Source organism: Aquarana catesbeiana, linkage group LG12 (assembly GCF_042186555.1).
Source record: "Aquarana catesbeiana isolate 2022-GZ linkage group LG12, ASM4218655v1, whole genome shotgun sequence".
Classification (NCBI taxonomy): Eukaryota; Metazoa; Chordata; class Amphibia; order Anura; family Ranidae; genus Aquarana; species Aquarana catesbeiana.
In genome coordinates this window covers 117,840,465-117,854,132 of record NC_133335.1, presented here as the reverse complement: position 1 = coordinate 117,854,132, position 13,668 = coordinate 117,840,465, and the positions used below count along the sequence as shown (strand labels likewise).

The window sequence follows — 13,668 nt, the reverse complement described above, 5'->3', positions numbered from 1 at the left end:
GTTCAAAGCGTCCGATCTGTCCGCCGCAATCCCGATAAAAATCGCAGATCACCGACATTACTGGTTAAAAAAAAAAATTAATAAAAATGCCATAAATCTATCCCCTATTTTGTAAATGCTATAACTTTTGCGCAAACCAATATACGCTTATTTTTTTTACCAAAAGTATGTAGAAGAATATATATCGGCCTAAACAGATGAAGAAATTTGTTTTTTTTTACATTTGGGATATATATTATAGCAAAAAGTAAAAATGAATGTGTTTTTTTCAAAATTGTCACTCTTTGTTTATAGCGCAAAAAATAAAAATTGCAGAGGTGATCAGATACCACCAAAAGAAAGCTCTATTTGTGGGGAAAAAAAGGACATAAATGTTTAGATACAATGTCGCATGACCACGCAATTGTTAAAGCGACGAAGTCCCGTATCGCAAAAAATGACTTGGTCAGAAAGGGGGTAAATCCCCCTTTTAAGAAATTATCATAATGTGAGTAATTTCCAGCAGCAACTCGATTCTTCCAGATAGATGAACTTTATTGAAACTTCAGAATCAATCCAACAGAAGTACAGATAAAATAGGTGACAGGCTATTTGTGCAGCATTCATACACCTTCAGAGAACCCAGCTTCTCCTGTGACACTTTTAGCCAAACAGGCTTCCCTCTTATACACCTTTCCTTCCATTGGGTGACAAGGGCTGAGCAATTCGATTGCCAATTTCTATTAGGCCTTTGATCTGCTTTTGTCCTAAGTGACAGATAATGACCCCTAGTCGTAAACAGCTGCAGTCATGAACTGCCCTAATTTGCATTTGTGCAAATCTTTAACCACTTAACAACTGGGCACTTGAACCCCCCTCGTGACCAGACCAATTTTCAGCTTTCAGTACTCTCACACTTTGAATGACAATTACTCAGTCATGCAATACTGTACCCAAATGAATTTTTTGTCCTTTTTTTCATACAAATAGAGCTTTCTTTTGGTGGTTATTTGATCACCTCTCACCAGGGTATTTAGTAAGATGCATGGTGAGGTTTTTGATGATGTCATTTTTTCCCACAATTCTTTGCAAAATGAAGATTTTTTTTTTTCCCCACAAATTGTCATTGTAATAGGTTATTTCTCTCACATGGCATGTGTACAGTATACCACAAATGACGCCCCAAAATACATTCTGCTACTCCTAAGTATGGTGATACCACATGTGTGGGACTTTTTCACAGCCTGGCCACATAGAGAGTCCCAACATGCAGGGAGCACCATCAGGTGTTCTAGGAGCATAAATGACACATCTAACTTGTTGACTACTTATTACACTTTTGAAGGCCCTGGAGCACCAGGACAATGGAAACGCCCACAAAATTACCCCATTTTGGAAAGCTAACACCCCAACGTATAATCTATGAGGCATAATGAGTCTTTTGAACAGTTCATTTTTTTCCAGAAGTTTTTGGAAAATGTGCAAAAAAAATGAAAACGCATTTTTTTTTACACAAAGTTGTCCATTTATAAGATATTTCCAACACATAGCATGTACATAGGAAGAATGACACCCCGAAATACATTCTGCTAATCCTCCTGAGTATGGCAATACCATGTGTGAGACTTATACACAGCCTGGCCACATACAGAGGCCCAATATTGAAATGGCACCTTCAAGGGTTTTGGGAGCATAAATTACACATCTAATTTCTCACCCACCTATTACACTTTTGAAGGCCCTGGAGCACCAGGACAATGGAAATGCCCACAAAATGACCCCATTTTGGAAAGCGAACACCCCAATGTATAATCTATGAGGCATAATGAGTCTTTTGAACTGTTAATTTTTTTTCCAGAAGTTTTTGGAAAATGTGGGGGGAAAAAATGAAAACACCTTTTTTTTTTTCTTTACACAAAGTTGTCCATTTATAAGATATTTCCAACACATAGCATGTACATAGCAAAAATGACACCCCAAAATACATTCTGCTACTCTTCCTGAGTATGGCGATACCACATGTGTGAGACTTTTACACAGCCTGGCCACATACAAGGAACACCATCAGATGTTCTAGGGACACATAGCATGCACATACCAAGAATTACACCCCAAAATACATTCTGCTAGGCAAAGGGTAAAAAAAAGATTACCTGTGGTTTTAGTAGCACAGTTGTCCACAGGAGGATAGCACTGGTCCAGGCAGCAGCCAGGGACTTGGTCAGCAAAAGCAAACGCAATTGTCCAGGCAACAGGCAGGAACACTGTCTAGTACAGGCAGCAGGCAGGGATACATACAGTCCAGGGTCAGTGCAGGCAGAGATTGTCAGCAGTGCCAAAATTTTGATCCTGGTAGTAGGCAGGAACATGGTCCATCCATGTGGTGGAATACAAAAACAGAACATTCCATAGCTCAATTCACCAACCAGTCTGCCAACTGACCAAATTAACCCGTCCAACAGTCTGCGTTAAAAACTGGGGTTTAGTTAGCACGCATTTGCAAACGCATGCATAAGCTGCAAGGCCTCTTCACGGCACCCTGTGTATACTTGCAGTCCTAACACTACTGAATTTATAAGCGTCTCCACAATGGAAGCACATGCATTAAATGGCTAGATGAGGGGCAGGTGGGCCTGGAGGCAGCCCAATCCCCCTTAAAGGAACAGGAGCACACTGGACACCCAGCAAGAGCATAATGGCAGCAAAGGTGTACAGTGTGTCCCCAGACCAATATACACCAATAACAAACAAATGGCCCCTGCCCCCACCTATAACTGGCCTTCACAGCAAGGAGCACATGGAAGGGCTATCACATGAAAGACAAAAACAGAACATTCCATAGCTCAACTCACCAACCAGTCTGCCATCCATGTGGTGCGGTCAGTTCATGCGACAGGCAGAGGCATGATGGCATAGGTCCTACAGGCAGCAGTAGGGCCTCGTTCAGGACAGAATGGGGACAGGGGTAGAGGCTTCTCCCAACCAAATCTCTTTGAAGCCTCAGAGTCTCCAGACCCTAATCTAGGAATGAGAAAACAAAAAAAAAAAGTTTTCTTCATCCAGAAAAACAATGCTGGAGCCCCTCACATATGTGAGACCCCTGTGTTATGAATCCCACTAGTCCAGTGATTATTACAAGTGATTATCACTAGTCCAGTGATCCAGGTACAAGATCAGTCCAAGAGGCAGGCAAAAAGGATGGTCAAACAGTCCAGGGTCAGTTTCAGATCAGGCAGAGGTATGAACAGAATCGGTAGGCAGAAGCGTGGTCGAATAACAAGCCAGGGTCAGTTACAGAGCAAGTAGAGGCATAAGGGGTGTGAAGGTAAATGGCAGGAAGTGAGGGTTATGTTCACCATACTTCACTAATAATTTAGTGAAGTATGGTAACGGCGGAAACAGTCAACTATGCAGAGGCCTGGTTGGGAAGGACATTGGGGACAGTAAAAAGTGGTATCTCTTCTCACTCCTCCTTTGGTGCACACCCGGCATTTTTTCTGCCGTTTTTGGCCTGTTGGTCTGGGAGGGATTTTTTCGGGAAAGTGTCGTTCGGAGAGTCTGCTAATCATATCGGATCGAATGGTTTCTGGTGGGCCGTTCGGGAATACAAGAGCAGTGGTGATTTCCTCCTGGTAGCCAAGCAAGGATTTGGGGCTTTCAGTGGATTTGTGATTAATAATGTAGCTGTTGTATATGGCCAAATTAAACAAATAAATTGAAACTTTTTTATACCACTGGTATGTTCGTCTTGTGGCAAGGTAGGGTTCAAGCATGGCAGCCTTTCTCCAGGAGTGAGTTTATGAGTTCCCAAACTACTTTCCCACTCGATTCAATGTATTCTGGGCAATTAGGGGGGTTTAGCTGGGTGTCCTTCCCTTTGTATACCATGGAGGCATAGGTATACCCTGTAGCTCGGTCGCTCAATTTATACATCTTCACCCCATAGTGGGCCCTTTTGGTGGGAATAAATTGTTTTATGCCCAGCCTGCCAGTAAATTTGACAAGGAACTCATCCTCGCATGTGTGTTGGTCTGGGGTAAACAACTGGGGGAAGATATCAGAAAAATAATTTAGTAGTGGCCAAATTTTATAAAGCTTGTCAAAATTTGGGTCATTTTGGGAGGGCACTGGGTATTATCATTGTAGTGTAGGAATCTCATAATCATGAGATATCTGGTCCTGGGCATTACTGAGGAAAAGATGGGCATGTGGTGGATGGTGAGGGTTGACCAATATGAACGTAAAACATTTTTTTGGTTAGTCCCATACAGAATGTTGAGGCCCAAAAAATGTTTTAACTCCTCCACTGTTAGGGCTCTCCACTTGTAGGGACGGGCATAATAGGAAGTTGGGTTACTTGCTATAAATTGTTGGGCATATAGGTTGCACTGGGCTACAATTGATGCAAGCATGTCCTCAGTAAAAATAAGGTTGAAAAAATCTATTGGGGAAACATTTTCTGTGTCCACCTGGACTCCTGGCTGGGCAGTGAAAGGGGGAATGATAGCTTCTCCTGAATTAGGAGGAAGCCATAAGTGGTTCTGAAGGGAATAGGAAAGGCTGGCATGGGACCTAACCCTTTGGGACTGAGGTGACACCCCACTGGTACGTGGCCTTTGCCGAGGTACTGCGGTGCTGGTGGATGGCACTGCCTCCTCACCAGTACGCCTTCGTCTGGTGGGCGGACTCTCATCCTCTTCTGAGGCTGTCAGTGTTCCACTGCTTAGGACAGGCTCGTAGTCCACGTCAGACTCAGAATCTGAATATGAGGAGGAATCTGAAGCGGACAGCTCCCCATGGCTCTCATCGGCCACAAGAATATTGTATGCCTCCTCGGCTGAAAATAATCTTTGTGACATTCTTAGTGATGACAAATGGCACTGATATGTGGCACTGATGACACGTGATACTGGCAGATTGCACTGGTGACAGATGGCACTGATGACACGTAACACTGATGTGGCAGGTGACACGACGACAGATGGCACCGACGACAGATGGCTCGTAACTCTGGCAGATGGCACTGATACGTGGCACTGATGACAGATGACACGTGACACTGATGACAGATGGCACTGATACATAGCACTGATGACAAGTGACACTGGCAGATGGCACCGATACGTGGCACTGATGACACGTGGCACTGATGTGGCAGGTGACACTGACGACAGATGGCACTGTGACACTAACAGTGATGAGCAGTGTGGCACCAATGGCACTGATGTGGCACTGTTGGGCTCTGATGTGTGTTTTTACTGGTGAAATGTATGTTCACAAAACAGCTGGCACTCACGCTGCAGCACAGATCCTCTCTCTAACATGCGGTCTCTGCGTGAGGAGGGAGAGTCGGCAATGAGAGATGATCTCATATATTTACACTTGAGATCATCTCTCATTGGAAGCTCCGATCGCGCTGTAAACGGCCGCTGTGATTGGCCATTTACAGCGATCTGTGACTGGCTGTGTCTAAGGGACATGGCCAGCACAGAATTTCCCAGATGCGCGCCCACGGGTGCGCGCATCGCGGAAGTAAACAGGAGGACGTCCAGGGACGCCCTCCCGGCAATTGGAGTCCACCGTAGCAGTCTTTCGACTAGATTGCGGACGCCTAGTGGTTAATCAACATGTCCCCTTTGAAATGCGTAATTAGATAAACAGATACCGATAAACAGATGCACAACATTAACATCCCTTTGATGTGTAAAATGGACTTGTCAACTGCTTGTCCTGGAATGTTTGTGTGTGAACACATCACAATACATGTATACATATAATACAATATACATACACACACACTAATTGTGATGAGAGAGAGATAGATAGATATATCTATAAGCAGACTCGAATATAAGCCGAGGCACCTAATTTTACCACAAAAAACTGGGAAAACGTATTGACTCGAGTATAAGCCTAGGGTGAGAAATGCGCAGCTACTGCAAGTGGAAAAGAGGGTCAACAATGCCCATTTGCAGCCTCACTATGCCCATTTGCATGCCTCACTGTGCCTATTTGCAGCCATAGGTTTCCCGAACGTCAAACTCAGTAGTTAAGGGTCCCTAGATGTCCCCTAGCTGCAGCCAAAATTTGGGGTCTCTGGACCCAAAGGGTCCCGAAATGACATTGCTGCAGATGGGCACAGTTGACTGAGTTTGGGGCCCTGTATCTCGGGGCCACTTGGTGCTAGGAACCCCAAATTTGGTGTGCAAACCCAGTGGAACTAGCACCATAAAATATCCAAAGCTGGGATTTCCAGCACCAAGTGGCCCCGAGATGCAAACCCAGTGTAACTAGCACTACAACATATACAAAGCTGGGGTTCCTAGCACTAAGTCTTCCTGAGATACGGGGCCCCAAAGTCGGTTTGGAAAATGTCAAGCACTTTTCTGCAGCAGAGAATGACATTTTCAAAACTGAATTTGGGGCCCCGTATCTTGGATCCACTTGGTGCTAGGAACCCCAGCTAGCTTGAATATGTTGTAGTGCTAGTTCCACTGGGTGTGCACACCAAATTTGGGGTTCCTAGCACCAAGTGGCCCTGAGATACGGGGCCCCAAATTCGGTTCGGAAAATGTCATTCTCTGCTGCAGAAAAGTGCTCGACTCGAGTATAAGCCGAGGGGGGCATTTTCAGCACAAAAAATGTGCTGAAAAACTCAGCTTATAATCGAGTATATACGGTAACACACACACACATAAAATATACTACATATTTGATCACCACTAAGTTTATTTTTGCGATATGAACGAGAAAAGGACGAAAATTTTGAAAAAATATATATTTCCTACTTTGTTGTAAGACAGATCTAATAAAACCAAATTTCTTTATAAATTTAGGCCAGAATGTATTCGGCTACTTGTCCTTGGTAAAATAAATCCCAAAAAGTGTATAATAATTGTGTGCATTAAAGTTATAATGTCTACTAGAATTTACACAGCTTTTGCTTTCTGATTGCCTGTAACATTTCTTGAGGTACAAAAATGCCAGGGCAGTACAAACACATTCCTGCATGTCAGTTCCGACTTTGGGGGCGTTTTCAGAGACATCTGTGCGGGTTGCTGCACAGATGTCTTTGGAAATCGCCAAAAAGTAGTACAGAAATGTTGCACGGAGTCGGGCGGTGCAATTGACGCCGATTTGGCATGCGATTTGAAGTCAAATCGCATGCCAAATCGCTACAATGTGAACCTAGGCTGAAGGAAGGATGAATTGAAAAATGTACCAAGACATTCTTGAAAAAAATCTGCTGTTATCTACCAGGATGATGAAAATGAAACAAGGGTGGACATTACAGCAAGACAACGATCCCAAACACAAAGCCAAGGAAACTCTCAATTGCTTTCAAAGAAAAAAAATAAAGCTGCTAGAATGGCCCAGCCAATCACCTGATTTGAATCCAATAGAAAATCTATGGGAAGAACTAAAGATCAGAGTTCACAGAAGAGGCCCAAGGGACCTTCAAGATTTGAAGTTTGTGTGGAAGAATAGGTCAAAATCACACCCCAGCAATGCATGTGACAAGTTTCTCCATACAGGAGGCGTCTTGAAGCGGTTATTATCAACAAAGGATTTTGTATTAAGTATTAAATAAATTTCAGTTAGTGTGTTCAATACCTTTTCCATGTGTTATTCCATTTATTGACACATAACATATTTGTTTTGGTTTCTTTGTATGTATGGATTGCATGGATTGTTGTTACTGACGTGATAAAAATGTCATGTCAAAACTACCTTTAGAATCAGATTTACCTAGAAAAACGGTGGCGTGTTCAATGCTCATTTTACCCGCTGTACAAAAGGGTCGTGATGATCTCTTCCTGAAATTTTAGGAAGGATCCACTTCTTTCGCTGGCTTTGCAAATAACAAAAGCATTATATACAGCCGATTTAAATAAATACACTACAGTACACTAGACATGTGCACAGCCAAAAAATTTGTTAGTTTTTGTTTCATTAGTTTATTATTTTTTTCGGGTCATTCGTTATGATTCGTAAATGCGTTCATTCGTAAATTCGAACATTCGTTCATTCGTACATTTTTACATTTGTACATTCGTAAATTCGTACATTCGTAAATTCGTACATTCGTAAAATCGTACATTTGTAAATTAGAAAATTCGGAAATTTGTAAATTCGAAGTTTGAAAATCCAAAAACCAGAAAATTCAAAAATCTGAAACAGTAACTAACTATTAAATTATAGGTATTGTAATTTCCTTTCAAATTTGGCTGTTAGTGAACGTAACAAATACGAATTTAACCGAAGTTACGAATTATCCAAAACGAATGCTGCATCTAAACAAATGGAACGGAACAAATTAATAATAAAACGTTGCTATTATTATTATTATTTATTATTATTTTTGTTTTATTTTTTTTATTCTTTATTTATTTATTTTAAACATGGTTCCTTGGCATACCACAAAATACGTCAATTCCTTAGACATACGCATCTTAGTCAAAATGTTCCATATGTTAAAAGACATTTCATGACTTGAAACAATTTCATTAACATAATAACAACTACTTCATCTCTATCATACCTATAAAGCATATAAGAAACCAAAAGGGCCTCATGGAGCCCCCTGCACATTTGCCAAGTTAACCATAGTATATATATCTGGTCTTTCAAATACTTGAACATATATCATCATTTCAACAGACTAAATTGCAAACTCAATGTATCTTACAGTATGTTCTCTATACTTATAACAGCCAAAATTGCGGCTGTATTTCACTACATAATAAAGAAAACAAAAAAACCAAAAAACAAAAGAGAGAAAGATAAAGAGGAAAAAAGAAGAGGAGGAGAAAAGAAAGAAACAAACAAAAAAAAAGGGGCGGGAAGGGGGGGGCTTAATAAGGTAAGTTGAACGGGGTCTCAATATCATGATCATTATCGTAGTTACTTAATTCCCTGATATCACAGACTCTGCTACCTCCTGTAGGTACGCATTTGTTCCCATGAAATATCTCCATAGCCTCCATTTGTTCCGTATTAATTCCTCTGTATTATGGAGGGGGGGGGGTCAATTCCTCCATACGGAGTATACACTGAACTTTAGAATACCACAGGATCCTCGTTGGCGGCTGAGATTGCCGCCAAAGTGAGGGAATGCATGCCCTTGCTGCATTAAGAAGCTGTATTGTCAAGGTCTTTTTATATTTCCGAATGGGTCTCTCTGTCACATGTAAAAGGCACGCAGCCGGATTGCCTTTCAGATCCACATTTGTCAAGCTTCTAATTGTAGTTGTTACCTCCTCCCAGAATGGCCTCAGTAACGGACAGGTCCAGAAAATATGCTAATCGTGCCAGTATCTGCGTTGCACACCTCCAGCACCTATCCGAAGTGGCTCCATCCATCTTGTGAAGTATATAGGGGACTCTATACCATCGGGACACAATTTTGTATCCAATTTCTTGGTATTGATTTGCAATAGAGGACTTATGTGCCAAAGTCAACATTTTATCTACTTGCTGTGGTGAAAACTGAATCCCTAGATCCCTTTCTCATTGAGAAACAAATGACGGGGCTGGCTCTTCAGTCTGGTTAGTCAGGTAACTATATATCGTAGAAAGAGTATGTCGTACGGGTTCCCCCGTTTTACATAGCAATTCAAAGGAGGTAGGGTCTCTAGGGACATACGATGCCTTCTGAAGGAACTGTAAGAAGTGTCGCAGTTGATAAAAGCTGAAACTATCTAGCGGTGGATCTATGAGACTAGAAATAGTCACTAGTGAGGGGAGCTCCCCGTTAGGCCAGACATCTATTAGGCGGTATCTCCCTGATAGTGTTAGTTGTCTAATCTTTCTACTTGTGAGACCCGGTATGAAATCTGGATTACCTATCACTGGTGTCATGGGGGAGGGTAGTGGCGCAAGGCCCGTACTGCGAAACGTTAATCTAGCCACCCTAAGGGTGGCACTTACCAAGGGGTGGTTCCCTATGTCTTCTGGAAAAGAGCAGGTGAGCCATGGGGAGGTCAACAGCGGAATAGAAACATCCTCAATCTCCATCCTCACCCATTGTTTGAATTCTTTATTACAGTGCCAGTCTACTATCTTCGAAAGGTGTACTACTCTGTAATATTGGAGGAGATAGGGTAGGCCAATGCCCCCCTTCTCTTTGGGTCTAGACAACGTTTGCATTTTGGTCCTCGGTGACTTATGTGACCAAATAAACTCTCTAATTATCGTCCGGAGCTGTTTAAAGTATGTTGAAGGTACTCTAATCGGTATGGTTTGGAGTATATATAATATCCTCGGTAAAATCGTCATCTTCAGGGCATTACAACGCCCAAACCAGGTCAATGTCAAAGCGTGCCATTTACGAAAGTCAGCTTTCAGTCTCTGGAGCAAAGGTTCATAATTAGCAGCGTACAAATGCACCAAGTCCGATGTAATATCAATACCCAGATATCTTATTGATTTATCCACCCAATGGAACGCAAAGGACGTACGCATACTACGAGCCTCCAAATCTGGGATCGTAATATTAAGCACAGCGGACTTGGCGCAGTTGACCTTAAAGTTTGACAATTCTCCATATCTCCCAACCGCTGCCAAAATATTGGGAAGCGAGACTCGTGGGTTAAAGACAAAGAAGATCAAGTCATCGGCATAAGCCGCTATTTTGTGGTGTCCTGAGGGTTTCCGCACCCCTGTAATATTTGGGTCTTCTCTTATATGGCACAAAAATGGCTCTAAAGTCAATATGAAAATAAGGGGGGACAGGGGGCAACCCTGTCTCATCCCATTCGCTATCATAAAAAACTCTGAGCACCATTCATTCACCCGAACCGCCGCCATCGGTTTAGAATAAAGGGATGAAATCCAATTAAACATATTAGGGCCAAGACCGATGTATTCCAGGGTGGCCCGCATAAAATGCCAGGACGCCCTGTCAAAGGTCTTTTCCGCATCTGTCGAAAGCAAGAGAAATAATTTCCCCATCTGACGCGCCTTGTGGATAAGATTCAGAACCCTGATGGTATTATCTCTTGCTTCTCGCCTCGGTACAAAACCTACTTGGTCTAAATGTATTAATTTTGGAATATGCAGTATGAGTCGATTAGAGAGTATTTTGGCAAAGAGTTTTAAGTCTATGTTGAGAAGTGCGATCGGGCGATAGTTCCCACATTGGGGTAGATCTTTCCCTTCTTTAGGTATCAGGGATATATAAGCCCTCAACGAGTCTATTGGCATGGAACTATCTCATTTCAGCTCATTGTAGGCCGCCAAGAAGTGTGGAGTCAGGGAAGTCACAAAAGATTGGTAGTAAGTCAGTGTGACGCCATCAGGCCCCGGGGCCTTCCGTGGTTTCGTTTGAGCCAAGGCCTCATGAAATTCTTCAGCTGTAATCTCAGATTCCAAAGAGTCCCTTACTTCATTCGATAATATGGGCATGCCTGAGGCCCTGATGTATTCGATATCTGACTTTGTCTTGTCCGTCATGGCCTCAGTAGAGTCCTTAGGGTGTAGATTATACAATTGTCGGTAGTACTTATAAAATTCATCTGCTATACTCTTGGAGGTGTGTACTTTAGTCCCCTGGCTAGTTGTAATGTATGGGATAAAGGTGCGCTTTCTCGGGCCACGTAAGGCTCTAGCTAACATCGAGCCCGGTTTGTTTGAGAATTCAAATAACGAGCGTCTTGCCTATGCCAGCTTTTGAGCCGTCTTTTGAAAAAGCAAGTCTTTCAACTCTCCTCTGACCTTCAGAAGGGCCTTAAGGTGGTCTTCTGCTAAGAAACATTTGTGTAATAATTCGAGAGAATGCACCTTAGAAATCATTATTATGAATTCATTACGTTCCATTACGTTTTTTCGGATCATTCATAACTTCGGATAAATTTGTATGTGTTACGTTCACTAACAGCCAAATTTGAAAGGAAATTACAATACCTATAATTTAAAAGTTACTAGTAATTACTAATAGTTAAGTTATTATTAGTTAACTATTATTTCAGATTTCCGAATTTACGGATTCACTAATGTACGAATGCACGAATGTACGAACGTACATTCGTAAATTACGAATGCCCGAATTTACGAATGTCCAATTTTATCGAATTTACGAATATTCTGAAAAAATTTGTTAAACGGGTTTTCGTTAATTCGGATATTCCCGAATTAACGAATTTGTCGAAATTCATTAAAAAACCAATTCGGAACGAAACGAATTGCACATGCCTACAGTACACTTTTTTGTACCAGTGTCTGGATTCACGAAGCTAAATACGGCTTCGTCATTGGTCGCTGAAGTCTACACCTCCCATATAAAGATATTAATGGACACAGAGAGAATCTTCGATGACACCAGATGCTGTGGTAGTTTAGACCATTGTGTCTGCGTGAATGGAAAAAAGGATGAAAACATACCATTTGTCCTTCCACTTCACTGCAAGTAATCCATCATTCCGCAGGCAGGTTCTGGCTCCCTTTCTAAGTTGGGTGTCAACGAGCCGTTGGGGGAAGCCCGGTGATTAGGTTGCACGGTGCCACACAGCAGCGAATTGCAAGATTGAAGAAGTGTCTAAAAAGCAGCGTGCTGCTCCCGATGGGCATTCAGGGGGCTCCACTTCACGGTCTCTTCCCTCATAAATTCTAAATTTGTATGTATAGCCTGTTGCCCTCTCACAAAGCTTATACATTTTGACCACAGATCTGGCACGCTTGCTGGGGAGATAATGTTTGAATACAAGCTGGCCAGTGAAACGTACATGTTTTGTTGGGGCGAGGAACGAAACATCCCACACTCCGCTTGAGTGCTTTCCTCATATAATGCTTCCTCCAGATTGAACATCAGATATTACAGCCCAAATATTGTAAGAACCAGGGGAGACTAGATCGGTTACAAAACTGCAACATGGAACTCTTTATAGAAACACACGTACACAGAGATATTCTCAGTATCCTCAGTAAACTATCCAATCAGCAGGGAGAGCTGTTAGAGGAATTCGCCCCCTCCCCTCTCACAGCTAATCTACATACACATCCCATAATACCCAAGGCAGACACAATAGAACAAAGGAATACAGCCACACCTCAAATGACCCAACACAGAGCACACCATAGTATGAGATATACAAAAACCTTAGTCAGACTTACCAGTAACGGTATTTCTACGAGTCTTTCAGGACAGCACCTGGAGAGAGCGCAGCTCCACCCACTTCCCAGGAAACACTGCAGTTATTCCTTTAAAGCCTGGACACTTCCATCACGGCCTCAGTTGTTACAGAGTACCTTCGGCCATGCTGAAAATATATAAGCATAACATAGCAACCACAACACATTAACATCGGTTTTATCAAACACCAGGTGTGTTTGCTGAGCGGCCATTCTCACATCCCTGCTCAGATGGGGCATCTGGTCTTCCATGTCACTCACTCTCCCCTCCACAGCAGTGGTTCTCTGAATTTTTGAATGTCCTGGTATAGGAGAGAGACCGCCTTTTAGCCCCCCAAATTTCTCTTTGAGGTCATCCACTGAAGCGGTGCATCTGTGTACAGCCTGCAGTATTTCACTTAGTGTGGGTTGGGGACTATCCTCCGTCTGCATATCAAACAGGCCAGGCATGGGATCAGGGACAGACTCCATGGATTCAGTGTCCTCCAGCCTGTCTGTGTTATCCCTGTCTGCCTGCTCTGTGGACACTGCTGCTTGCTGTGTGTTAGCCTGTGTGTGCTC

The 13,668-nt window shown here is 42.6% G+C and overlaps 1 protein-coding gene across 5 annotated transcripts in view; it reads right to left on the bottom strand.

Annotated features, from left to right (window-relative positions):
• The window catches only part of PSMC3IP (PSMC3 interacting protein), a 560,448-nt gene that overhangs the window by 77,543 nt on the left and 469,237 nt on the right, over positions 1-13,668 (bottom strand). The gene's annotated exons all lie outside the window — the stretch shown is intronic.